This window comes from Poecile atricapillus, chromosome 1, assembly GCF_030490865.1.
Source record: "Poecile atricapillus isolate bPoeAtr1 chromosome 1, bPoeAtr1.hap1, whole genome shotgun sequence".
NCBI classification, from domain to species: Eukaryota; Metazoa; Chordata; class Aves; order Passeriformes; family Paridae; genus Poecile; species Poecile atricapillus.
The window spans coordinates 93,652,362-93,665,425 of record NC_081249.1 but is presented as its reverse complement, the minus strand read 5'-3'; the positions used below and the strand labels follow the sequence as shown (position 1 = coordinate 93,665,425).

General features: G+C 39.5%; 1 protein-coding gene across 23 annotated transcripts in view; it reads right to left on the bottom strand.

Moving 5' to 3' along the window:
* Window positions 1–13,064, bottom strand: part of ZBTB20 (zinc finger and BTB domain containing 20) — a 473,996-nt gene that overhangs the window by 204,642 nt on the left and 256,290 nt on the right. The gene's annotated exons all lie outside the window — the stretch shown is intronic.

The window sequence follows — 13,064 nt, the reverse complement described above, 5'->3', positions numbered from 1 at the left end:
TTGGGTCACATCAGGTCAAATGGGAAGCCTGCCCAGCTCTTGGTTTTAAAGGAAAAACATACAGAAAGACACAAAAACACAGCAGTTTCCTTCATTAAATTCCACTCTACCTGCCATGGGCTTGCAGCCACAATGGAATTTCCCACCCTGGCTGACCATAGCTAAACTTTTTTTTTTTTTTTTTCTTCTCTCAATAAAAAGTCTTATTAGTTTTCTTTCAAGTGAACTTTGAGGTAAGGGTTATTAAAGTCGACGCAATTGTCCATTTTAATAAATAAATAAATTAAAAAAGGCCTTCATGGGACTGTGGCCAAATGTTGAGGTCCTTATTGAAGCCCAGATTCTGATCTTTGTTATAAGGCTGTAAGTCAAAAGCAACTCTTCTAAAGTTTTTGGAATTGTGCCTGGGTAAAAGAGCACTGAAACCTGAGGTGGAATTCTACCCTGAGCTGCAAGAAGATGCTGAGGAAGTGACTTGGTGTGAAGACTTTTAAGAACAATAGATCACCAAGACTCTTCACTGATTTCAACCAAGCCCCTTAGGAGAACCAGAGCTGCTTGCTTTGCTTTGACTACGATTTTATTGTACACACAGAGGGGGAAAAAGAGAGAGAGAGAGAAAAAAAGGATACATCCTGAACCAGAGGTGAGACTGTTTCTTTTAAGATGCTAAAATGGTGTCTAATTCAAATTCGGATCCATCTAACTATCAAAGCATTTATACCTGGCCTCTCTCTGCTGAACGCCCAGTTGTTCCCACTGCTTTGCTACTAGTTTGCATTGAACTGCAAATGCTATAATTAAGTTTGCAGAGCAGTTTCCATTCAGACTGTTTGCCCATAACTTTCTGCAAAGTTCTCCTTTTGGTCTGAAAGGAGACCAGTTCTTGCAAATGAATGATGCAAAGCATAAAGCAGATTGGGGGCGGGGAGAAAGAAAGTAGTGGAGGATCTGCTCAGCCTTGACATGGCACCAGAAGTGGGTGGCCCCTGCCCTTTCTCACAGTTTTCTCCGTGCTGAAAAGCTGTTAATTTTTTTTTTCCTCTGTAATAAATTAAAAAAAAAAAAAATAAAGGAGAAAAGAAAGAAAAAATCCCCCCAAAACCAAAAAACAGTTGGCTCAGTGCCCCTGTATCCTCTGTTTTCCAGATACTCGTGTGAAACAATGGCATTTTTGCCTGAATCAGGGCTGAGGATTGCTGGACTTGGCCTCTGAAGGATTTTTTTGACTTACTATCGTGACTTTCATCCAGAGATCACAAAGGGGTTTGCTCTGTTTATCACACCGGGCAGACCTTTGAAGCAGTCTGAGCCAAATGAGGGCAGAGTCCCTTCTTCCCTTTCAGTGTCCTTTCCCTGGCTGTCTAAGAAACAAATGGGTTTTTAAAAATTTCATATACTCTCTTTGATTTCACAGGCTGGCTAGTAAGATACTGCAAAGTTCTCTATTTTGTTTTCCTATGGTCAGATGGTTCTTTTCTTTTTCTTTTCTCCCTGCTCTCTCTGGTGTCTGTTTTTCTAGTTGATTCATCTATTATCCCTCTTTATGTAATTAAATTTCTCTACTCAGTGTGTCATTGTGCTCAGACTGTATTGTGCTCTGTCACCTCCAATTCCTTTCCTTCAGAAACTCCACATCCCAATTCCTCTTTAAAGTTGCTTGCTGAAGCATTTGTTCTTTCAGCATCCCCATACATTTATAAACTAGAGATTAGTTCACTTTGTCTGACTTCCAAAGCCATTTGCTGCTTGAGACCATTTCATGAGCTTGTCTATTCATGTGCATAAACAACAACAAAAAAATAAAATCATCTATACTGTGAATTTGGAAGAATAAACAGCAATTGCATGGAACAAATACCAGTGAGGATGAAATTAGTAACAGTCACAGTTTTTGCTGATGCTGCCCCTGCCTGAACTATTTTACTTTGACATACCTTTAGACAGTAGGATTTCACAAGTTAAAAGGATGATATACCTTTTTAGTAGAACCAAGTGATGTACCATAACATCTAGCTCATGATTCCAGCATTTCTATACTGAAGAGTTCCTAAACTCACAAACTTCTGTCTAGATGATTAATCTGAATAATCCGCAGTTCTCTGAAGCAGTCCATTATTTCCCACAAAGCCTTTAAAACTTTCTACTAAATTCAGGATTTTGAAGTGATGTCTGGCTAACAGATGTGCTTGTTCTGACACTTTTAGATATCTTCCCTCAAAACAAAAGTCCTTTCAATAATTCAAATTGAAGCCAATGGCAAAATTCCTATTGATTTAAAAAGATATGATCAACTCTTGAAATAAGGAACTGAGCCTGACAGTCACTTTGTATGTAACATCAGAATAAATACAGAAATTCTAGTCTCCGTGTGAATCTATCAAATTGTTTTCATTGTCTGCAGTTTAAAAATATGGCAGAAGGTAAAAAAAAAATTAATTATGGCAGCCGCCTCAGCAGATTTTCACTCCTCTGAAATGGTCCCACCCAATCTGCAAGACATCACACACCTCATTTCTCTGCTTGAACCCCCTTGGATCTGCATTCCTGCTCACAGAGATGTACAATGCTGAAAGCTTCCAGGCTTTATGGTCTATATCCACAATCTGCAAGACTCGGGGGAAAACTGGATCATCTCTATGCAACCACAAATGGTATAAAAGCAGAAAGAGGTGAGAACCAGAACTTTTTGTGTCTCTGGTACAAACCTCTACGGGGTAAATGGCTCATCACAGACTAATGATCTGTTGGAGAGAGAACCAGGAGACCAGGTGTACCACTGAAGTTTTAGAGAAACATTTGCCAGCAGAGCCTCAATTCTGGTCAGGGAAACTCAACAGCCTTAAGCACCACAACTGACTAAATAAATGTCTTATAATTTTATAAATGACAGCAGGAATGACTGCAATTATGCTTATTAGCAGATAAAAATGTCTCTAAAGGATTGGATTGGGGGGGCTTATAAAGCAAAACAGGAAACAGGCTCATTGAATACATCTGTGGTGCATGGTTAATCTAAGCCTTGCATACGTTCATTTTCCACGCCAAGCATGATCAGTATAAGACATGGTTATAGTCTACCCGTTCTAGGGGTTAGAGCTTGAACTACTATGGAAAACTAGCTTAAAATTATAATCATGTTAAGATATTAGACGTATTTTCTTAAAGATCTGCTTAGCAATTTCATATTTTGACTGCTTCAACAATATTCGCAGAATCTAGCCTTTAAAATTAACCACTTCATTATTTGCTAAGGATTTTTCTGAAGTCAGGCTAGGAAAAAAGTTGCAAGTATGTTACAAGTTCTCCTCTATAACTTGCTCATGCTGCATTCAGTTTGATTGAAATTCCTCATAATTTATGATTTTTACAGCCTTCAAGACTGATAGGAACAGGAAAGAGAAAGTAAGAGTTTTTAATCAATCACACTTCAATGATTTTGATATTTAGGATAAAATCAGCGATCCAGAAAGAAAATATTTATGATTGATTTCAATATCTCTGGGATTTTAGATTTCTTATTTTCTTAAATTGTAGATAATTTATTTTCTAAAGTACCTAATTGATAAAATAACAGGGCAGAGGTAAAAAAACCAAAACACTAATGATAAGTTAGCCACCAACAAAAACAATATTTCTCCTTTCAAAAACTCTTACATCAAGAGCAACCAGCCTTCCTGACTTCAGAGCCAGGCACCATCCCTAATTTCTATGCAGTGAAAACCATAAAACACATTCCACAGACAAAGAAAGACATGAGGTAGGGGACCTCCAAAAGCAATTTGCAAGTTGGAGATCACAAACTCTCTCAAGGATCCTGCTGTTTTACTGCTCAGCTGGGCTGGGCTGGCCTTGCAGCTGGCACCTGGGTGAGCTGCTGATCTTGGCCTCCCCGGTCCTCGCAGCAAGAGGGACGGAGATGATTCAGCGGTGCCCAGTGCCAGCACAGCCCTGCTGTGCATCACACAGCATCCTCCCTGCTCAGCCCTGCTCAGCCCTGCTCAGCCCTGCGGCCGCCCGCAGCTCACAGCGCTCGCACGCCTCAGCACAGCTCGCTGCACTGGTAGGGCTGTAGGGTCGGTGAGGATACCCAGATTGCCAACTTAAATATCCATCACCACAACTGAAATACTTGGAGGATTTTTTTTTTCCCCACATTTCAAAACCTGCCAAGATCTTGATTTTTATTAATTTAGTATTATTATCATTATTTTCCCCCAATGTGCAATTCCTGCATCAGAAAGATCTAGCTGGGTACTATGTTTGAGATGCTAAAGCTGCATGAATTCTCTAGAAAGATTCAGCATTCACTTGTTCAGAATGGCAAGTTTCAATGAGATTTTCCTTGCTTTAATCGGTTTGAGCTAGCTCTTTGGCATTGTCTTATAAATAATAGAAGCTACACACTGCACTGTTATAACATCATTCATCTAAGGATCTCATAACTTAATTAAGAGGGACACTGTCAGGTTAAAAATCATATATTTTTCATTAAGTAATTTCCTTATCTGTGTTACTAATAACATTTTAGGCTATTAAGCTGGAACAAATTCTTAAAATCTAATTTAACATCTACTACTAGCATGTATATATTATATATATACACATCTGGTTTACTCTCTGAGATATTAAAACAGATGTGCTAGCTTTACTTTTGTTTTAAGTTGGTTTCATTTACAGATTTTCATGTGTGAACAATGTTCTTCCTTCAGAGTGGTATAAACACTCCACAAGAACATTTATATGCAAACAAAAAACTGTATTAACATCCAAGAAAATAAAACATATGTTTTTGTTAATATAAGACTTGCAAGGATTCAACAATAAAACTTTATTTTTGGAGAAAACTGCCTAACATTGTATGCTGGTTATTTTCACTTTCTCTAAAGGGAAGGTGACAAGTACTATTTCTTTAGTGCTTAATTATGGGAGAGCACAAATCTGTTTGCTGTGAGGGAAAACATCACTGATAAATTCATTCCACTACATTTGAGCCTCTTCAGATAACCAGAAATCTGCTGTTGCTTCACCAAGGCTTAAAGCAAGGCTTGCTTTTTGATGGAAGAAGCTAGCTGTGGGGAAAGTTAGCGTAATGAAGTTTCTACCTGTCAGAGTTCAGCTCAACTCTAAGTTGTTGAAGTCTATGTGGCACTGCTGTAATAGGAGGACAGTCACTAAAGCACTGCAGGGTCCCTGGGAATCTATATAAAGAATGTGTAACATCAAAAACCACACTGCCTATTTTTCCAGGCTTCACTTAATACAGGGTAAAACTAAGACATGGCATCAAAGTCACACAGTGAGTTGATGATAAAGCCAAAACAAAATTCCAGAGCCTGCACCATTCATTCCTCACTCAACGGCTTAGGTTCTTCCTGACATTTCAATGTATTTCATATGAAGAACACCACCAAAAAAAAAGCTATTTTTCACTTTTACTCTTATTTGCTAATACAGCCAATACTAATACAGCATATACTAAATATGCTAATACTTCCAGTAGGCCATTTTTTTCTTCTCAAGAGATTCCTCCTCTTTCTTCCGTTCCCTAGCTTCAGTGATCAGAAGAGCAGGTGTTCACTTGCAGATCCAGAGCTCCTCACACAAAAGAAGTTTTATATTTCATTTTGCTTTTCAATGGTCCCTTGCTCGGACATCACTCCCAGAAGACATTCTGCCAACTACTAAACTTTTTAAACAGGTGGGGGTTGAAATGAGAAGCAGGTCATGGAGTCAACAGCACAAGTCAGCTCTGTCTACTGTTTAAAAAGAAAACTGCAGTAAGACTAGAAAAAACAGAAATAATAAAAACATACAGCCAAAAGGCCTCTCAAGCACCAGTGAGGAGCCATGGGGGTGTGCTAAAGCCAGCCCTGAAGAATGGTGGTACAACCTGATAGTCACAACTAAACACAACACTGTTATGCACAAGGCTCCCTGAAATGAGAAACCCTAGGCTTCTTGAGCTTAAATGAGACTGCCTTCAAACTCAGCTGCAAATGCTACATGCTCAAGACTAGCACATTTCACATTGCAGAGACAATATGAAACTAGGCCAAGGACCACCTTCTATGACAGGAATAATTAAAGAGACATTTTTCTGCCTGAAAAAGTGTTTTATGCAGTAAATATGTGAACTTTCAGAGGTACCCTTTTACTGGCTGGTTGCAGTAGTGGGACTTCAGTGTATGTTCGTTTGCTCATAGCAAAACCTCTGATAACCTCTGCTAAAACTTTCGTTATTTTACTTTAGCAGCATTTTATGTCAGGGTCAGATACAACTGCATGAGAGTGATAGTTTTCAAAAAGGGCAGGAGAGTGTATCCAGGCTGCTACAAAATATGGATCCCAAAGACAAACTTTTCATGTTGCATCTATTCAGGATCCAGGACATAATAGCTTAGAACCCACAGCATGGGTCTGAACAGTGGCATTCCTGTATATTCTGGCAACCAGAAAGTTGCTTCATGGGTTTGGTTAAGTCTTTCAGGTTATTGGTGTTTCGTTTTCCTAATTAATAATGTGTGTGACTTGTTTTAAGTGACAGTGCTTTAGTGCTGTGAAGTCCAGCCATCATTATGTACATCTCAGAGAAGCCAGCCAGGGACAACAGATAGGATAATGCTTTTCAAAATTGTATTTGTGTCTTTATGTTGTTGTCTTAAAAGTATGAGGTCTGATAAATCTGGTATTAATGTGTATAATTGTCTCATTAATCAGCACAGACCTTTTTCAGCTCTATGTATGCTTCAGCAGTGAATAAATTGTAACACAATGGTATTTCTTTAAATAAGACAATTTTTAAATGTCACACACACACACACACACACACACACACACACATACATATATATATATATATATATATTCTGCCTTCCTCCCTGGCTATTCATAAGACCAGAATATTGAATTGAAAAGGGAGCTTGTCTAATACACCAAAATCAGTCCTAAGAGTCAAGCACAGCTATCATCCTTCAGGCCCACTTTGCTTGCTTTAAGGCTATGTCAATGCCCAGAAAGCAAATTTAGTCCTTTATTTCTGTGCTTAGGGAGGTTTCTCCTAGAATTTAGAAACAATCCTTAGTTTATGGATTTAAAAATACTGCTGAAGCCAAAGTAAAAAGAAAAACCCAACACATTAAGAATTGATACAACTTAAAGTTCATATTTACTGTAATTACTGAGGAAAAACGTCACAGCAAACCAGCTGTAGCTATTTATAAAGGAATTTAAGACTGACTCTGGGGTCTGATATCCTTTCCTCATGGACTGTCTGAGCACAAAGAGAAGATGCTCAGTTTCTACTCTTAAACTGCTAAAATGATTAGCCAGAGCAACCATGAGCCAATGGCCTCAACCCTTTCCACATAAGGGCTAACAAATTCAAGTTGACCATAACCCTAAAATAATTCTGGTAGGCCACAACATGGTGATATTCATTACATGCGTCCAGTTCAAAGGTGTTGCAAAATACAGGGAGAGAACTCAGTTTTTCAGAGCCGAGCACTAGCAACAAAATACTTGGATTTTCAGTGCTGATTACACAGGAAACCAGATGAGATTCTGAGTTTGAGTAGCTGAAAGCAAGTATGATTGTATTCAACACCTCTCTCTCCTTTGCCCATTCTTGGGCTCACACACGCACTAATTCTCCCCCATCAGATACTCACCGGCTCATTTACTTTCTTCCTTCCTCTTGTATTCCTCCAGCCTCTGTGTCCATACCCAGCTATCCACTTAGGGTTTTACAAAATGTTTATATTCTCCCTTCCCTCTTTAGCCATGGCATGAATCTGCAGAAGGCCTTTTTCCCCCCAGCCACCATTCTGACAGGTTGTGCCAAGCCCTTTAAGGCAGTAGCTGCTGCAGAAATGCCCTGCTGGGAATGGGTCCCTCTAGGGCTCATGCAAAGGACTAAAATGGAGTCTTTTGGTCTATGTTTTACTATCATCAGACAGTACAACCACTAACTACAATTTTGCCTTGTCCCTCACCTCTCCCTGAACCAGTTTCCTCTCTTCCCTCTGAGCAGAGTTAGAGACGGCGGAGTACATCCTTTGGGTATGTAAGGAAAGCCTCCTTCATTAAATGCTATGAAGTGCTTTGCTATCCTCAGAAGCGTGGTGTTATTTAACTGCTAATCACTCTAGTCTTCAGTATGTCCAGAATTATTTCACTTGTTACCAAAAAGCTCCATTGTCACACTGTATTCACTACTGTTGCACTGAAAAATAATTAACAGCCTACATTTTGGGGTCCATTATTTCAACTGTCTGCCTGATTAGGGAATTACCCAGCATTCTCAAGTTTTCAACAGAGAAATTAGAAAACATTAAAAAGTTAGGCCAGGGAACAGATCTATGAAACAACTTATATAAAGAATGAGAAAAGAGACCATTCCTTCCAAACACTAAGGCAAAACAGTAGCTAAAAGTCAAGGCAATCTGACATAGCAAGCAATCTATATGATAATTTAAGAAGGTAATCTTTTAGATAGAGTCCCAAAGATTATCAAACTCAAGTATTCAGTAAACCATTCTAAATCAGAAATCCCAAAAGTTATGAAGAACAGCACGTAATGCTCAAAACAGAAAGTATAACGTACGGTGATCCAATTTTCAGTTTCAAGCAACAGGCTATAAAACGGGATGTATACAAGAGAAACAATCCCTAGTACTTGGAGCACTAGAAAATGAGGAATTTGCTGTCTCCTCTCTTGCTGAAGTTCAGAACTTCCTAAATTCCTTGCCTTTCTGGATGCAACCAACTCGATCATCTGAAAGTCTAGCTATTACACTGGTGTAAGTCAGAGATACAATATACTTGACTGACCCAAACAAAACCAGGTGTGGCTGAAACTGCATCCAAACACTCCTCAGACTTCAGTGCCCACCAGGATAAGACCTGCATCACTTCTTTATCTTTCAGAGTTTCCACATTCAGTTACCTAACACTGGGAAAATACTTAGATTACAAAAAAACCCCAACAACATCAAACTACCCTTTCCCCCAAAAAGCCCCAAACACCACAACAACAAACCCAAACCACAAAAACCCTAGGCAAAGTACCAGTGATACGGAAAATTCAATAAATAAACAAACCTCCAAAGCTTTCAACAGATAAGTAAGTAAGCTGCAAACTTGCACAAGAACTAATCTTTAGTAGGAGGTAGAGGAGCAAATGTCTTAGAAGACAGTGCAGGCATAAGAACCTGAATCTCAAGATCAAACCCAGCCTCTGAGGCACAGAAGTCTGGAAAGGGCCATCTTTCAAAGACTCTCTCCTTACATTCCAAAATGGTGGTTTGGGGCTTTTTTTTTCCCCTTACTGTCTCAAAGCTGTAGAAAGTCATCCTTCTTTTCTTTCCAGCTCCAACTCCTGACTTCCAACACTGCCAGCCAGGCCAGCACCCAATGCACTCTGCCTCCAGCCACTGTGGAATTTCTCACCCTGGCACCACATGCCCAGCTGTGCTCATGGAAGTGGAAAATCTGACAGCATTGTCAAAGACACAGCTTGGGATAATTGTTGCCCATAGTTCCTCTGTCAGTGAATATTCTCATATTCCTCTCACAGGAAAGCCACTGTACATATACAGCCGCTTTCATATTCCTCTGCTCGCAGCCACAGAATTCCTCTTTGCCATTAAAGCAGCAGTTAAATATGTTATAATGTGAGAAAAGGTTTAAAAATCTTGTGCAGATTAAAGCCAAAAATGCCATAACTGCATCTGGTTTAATAAGTTCTTTGTGCAGCATAAACATGGGAAGAAAAGGAAAAAGAAATCAAAACGTATCTATGTTTATGTAACACAGATGGATGTGCTTCATGCCTGTAAAATCCTTATTTTATAAATCCAATACACAGCTTACACTTGTGTTAATGCAAGAAAGAAAAATCACTATTACACTACAAACACTTTGGGGTAAATTTTAAACAAAACAGAGAATGAAAAGCTGTGCAGTAACTCACAGCCAGGCAGAGATCTGGCGCTCACACAACAGATCCCAGTATGGGGAACCATTTTCACCTCAGATTCACAATTTCCACCTTCAGATCAATTCAACCTTGGTATCTATCTAGCTTTATTGGAAAGCCACTGCGCTGCCCTGGATGTCCACTGCCTCTATCCCACTCTCCCTGGGAGGCAGAACATGCTGCGTCCTCAGGTCCTCTGCCAAAGTATTGGAGAGCCCAGGACTAAGGTGTTTCAGGCTGATATGGTGTTCAGATTTCCTCTTAAGCACATGTTATATGGTTTGGGGTTTTTTTTAGGGACACAGAATGAAAAAAAGATGCCAAAAAATTTCCTCTCTTTATCCCTGTCCTCTGCCACAACCAGGGATGTCGTACCTGATTATTTGTAATTTTTTTTTTTTGTAATTTTTTTTTTAATGCTATCCAATGCTTAAACTATCAAAACCAAAGTCATGACTGGAGGGACACTCTCTCTGCTGCTTCCTTCTGTTCCTTTTGCTACAAGGTAAAGTGCCATTGCTATTGGAAGTGGAATATACTACATTCCTACTCTACCCAGAGAACCTGAATGACAGTTTCTTTGTGAAATTTTCCACCCTCATGTCCACGCATGCTCCTGTAAAGGCAAGCCTTGTGCTGATCTCAACACTTTTAGGTGAAAGCTTATGTTAATAGAGCAAATTAAGCTACCACCTCTAACTGGTTCCAGACCAGGCCTGATCTCTCATCAGAAAGAGAGATGACTTGAAACCAAAAGAATTTAACCAAAACCATTCAAGTATTACACTGGTACCTCAAAGCAGCTTTAGTGATCCAGAAAACATAAATAAATAGCTGATACTCAGTGTGAGCAGTGTGGTTGGCAATGTATTAAGTGACATTCCTCCTTCTGATTACACAGAACAATGTTCATAGTCTCTACCTTTCCTAGTAATCCCAACAAGGGTCCCCTCCATTTGTTTCTACACAGAAGGAGGTGTACCCTTTTCACAAATCAGTGTGTCTCTTCCAAAAATTAGTCATGATAAGAGATGATTAAGAAATACCTTAATGACTAACTGGAGGTGCACAATATCCTTAGGCACTCAATGAAATTTAGGCCAAAAAATATAAACCATGCATAAATAATAAATGTATTTAGTACAATGAATGCCTTTTCCTATACATTTTGTATGTTATGAATTGAAAGAAATGAAAAAACATGAAGTAGATACAAATACATGCACACACAGAGAGAAAATTATGTGGCCTTTTCTAGCATGAAAAGGAAATTATTAAAAGTTGGATAAACAACAACGGAGGATATGACAGGGGCAGCTGGAGAACCACACTGGGGGACAGAACTTCTAAGTGAATCCACACAAAAAAATGTCTCCCCTGACAATCCGTTGTTCTTCAAAGAGAATAATGATTCTAGAGATGAGTTTGCATTTGTCTTCAGATGTCACAATAAATGCTAAGAAAGCAGCTGAATGAGAGTTATTATTTCCTCTGAGCAACGAAGGATTTGGGTAGACTGTCAGAACACCAGCACCCGCAATCTGAGGGCAGATACAAAGCAACAGCAAGCTAGCAGGGAGCTCAGAATCTGTCCAGGACCCTGGGAAAGGAAGATGAAAGAGGCCATGGGGCAACTGGAGATCTAAGAAAGGTAGATCTAAAGACCACAACTGCAAGGCAGCTGTTAAACCATGACGGAAATAGGAACACTGTTTGAGAACAGGAGGCATAATGTTTTCCAAGACCAAGAGAACACAAATGCATACAAATTGGCAGAGAATGTGCTCCATAGAGGTCTATGCTACTTTGTTGGAGTAACTCAGACAGTTTGGGGGTACTGGGGCTGCATCCAAGTCTTTACCCTATTCACACATGTGCTACTCTGAGCACAGCAGAAGGACTTGTAACCCATTGGTGCTCTAGAGTATCACAGCTATATTATGGGCTATCTAATCCTCCCTCTCTAACTGAGCAGGCTGGGCACAACATAAATCCAGCCCTACCTCTCAGTAACAAGATGTTTTTCCAACTGGCCTGATGGAGTACTTGGCCTGATGATGACTCTCACAGTCAGATGTGCAGTTTACCCTCTGGCTCCCTGGTTGGTTTGGACTCATTGCCTATATACTCTAATACTCAAGACTGCAAGAGATAAAAGAGAGATTCCTGTTTGTCTGTATAAGACAGTATGTTACTGACAATAGGTAAGCCATGTCCTTGGCAGCTGCTGTTGGCAGAATTGGCCCTTTCCACTGCACACTCTTGCCTGCAGTGCTCCTATATGGAAAAAGACAACTGAAAATGACACTAAATTATGTTTCAAGACACTTTAGGGCAGCTGGAAAAACATCACAATCTGACCTAACAAAGTAGGGTGTAACCTCCCACTTGGTCAGTCTGCTTTGGAGTGTTGGTGTTACAATACCGAGGAACCTGTTTCACTATTTGCTCACTTCCATGGCACATCTGAAAACCTTTGTTTAATCAGAACTAAGTCTAAAATGGACTATGGATTGTGTTACAAAAGTATAAAAATATATTTTAAATCCACAGCCTTGCCCTATGCCCCCATACCATTCTATCAAAACATACATGGGAAAATGTTTACAAATTGCAGTCTTCCAGCTAAGCTTAGTTTCCTGTATATATTTCAAATGCAATGTTTCAAGAACACACACATACAAAAATCTAAAAATGCAGGTGGGGGCTGCACAGTTCAGAGCTTCAAACTGTATGTTTGGACCATGTTATCTTCTTATCCATTGGCTTCAGTCTTATAGGTTTCCCCATTAAAGCTGGGTTATAGGATGAAGGTCAGACTATAACTGAACAAAGGGGAATACTGCCTTTTCTGTATGTCAAGGTGCTCACAATTAAGGGGAACTCAGAATCACAGTTTAATTTTTCAGAGCTGAGATTTCTGAATTTCAAAGACTGAAGTTAAGTCTGTAAATTTCAAAATATCTAACACACCATCAAAAACAGGAGAAGAGAACAATCACCAGAAGAGAATCAAGTGCTTAAACAAGGACAAAGAAATAACTGATACGGATATTGGGCTTGCGTGGCAAGGCTTTGGTAGCAC